Here is a 911-nt window from a genome sequence, read left to right on the forward strand (position 1 = left end):
TGTTATTGTGATGGAAATCTGAGTGAAACAGAATTTGTTACCTGGAATAGGATGCTTTCCTTCTGATGTAGAAGAGCCTTTGGAATTGGCATGCAAGAAGCATTTGAAAGTGTTTGAAGAAGCAGGTTAGGAAAAGTCTAGAGTGCTATAAACAAAGCTTACTCATATCTCTGCTGAGCCTTCATAACAGTAGATCAATGATACCATGATACTACAATTCACGCTGATGAGTTTCCCACTGAAAATGATCATTATAATGAAATCTGGACAAAGCCCTCTTATACGGACAGTCACAATGAATTTGATATTATTTTCTATATTGTTGAGACTTCTTAGGAGGTTAAGTTTAAAGGTAATGGGCTAATTTTCCTAAAGGAGGAAAACACAGCATCCAGACAGCAACATGGGTATTAAAGCCTGCTGTTCCCCAACTTTACTCTCTGAATGAAGAGCAAGGGGGAAGCCAAAGGCAACAATAGAGCCAGTCCTAGAGCACGGCCAGGCAGACCTCAACTAGCAAAGTCTATGTTGGGACTTCACCAAACAGTTGGAGGCCCGCAACCTGTTACAGTCAGTGCAACCAGATGCCAGATGTAGGAATGTAAGATATGATATTTGGGTGGTAACTTGGTTTGGTTTCTCTTTGTAGCCTCTCATTCCTTCCTTTTGAAGTAGAATCTTAATCTTCTGCCAGTTCTTCCACTGAGGCTTCAGATTACACTTTGCTCATTTAAAAAAATAATTATTGAATTTTTGCGATTTTCATATAATATAACTTGATAGTATTTAGATCCCCTCTCCTATTCATACCTCTCTCCAGTGTTTCCTGCTCAATTATATACATATATATATATATATATATATATATATTCTCTCCTATAGAGTGTGTTTTGTGTCTCTGTATCTTCTTC

Source organism: Nannospalax galili, unplaced genomic scaffold (assembly GCF_000622305.1).
Source record: "Nannospalax galili isolate Female #2095 unplaced genomic scaffold, S.galili_v1.0 scaffold136, whole genome shotgun sequence".
In the NCBI taxonomy this organism is placed as follows: Eukaryota; Metazoa; Chordata; class Mammalia; order Rodentia; family Spalacidae; genus Nannospalax; species Nannospalax galili.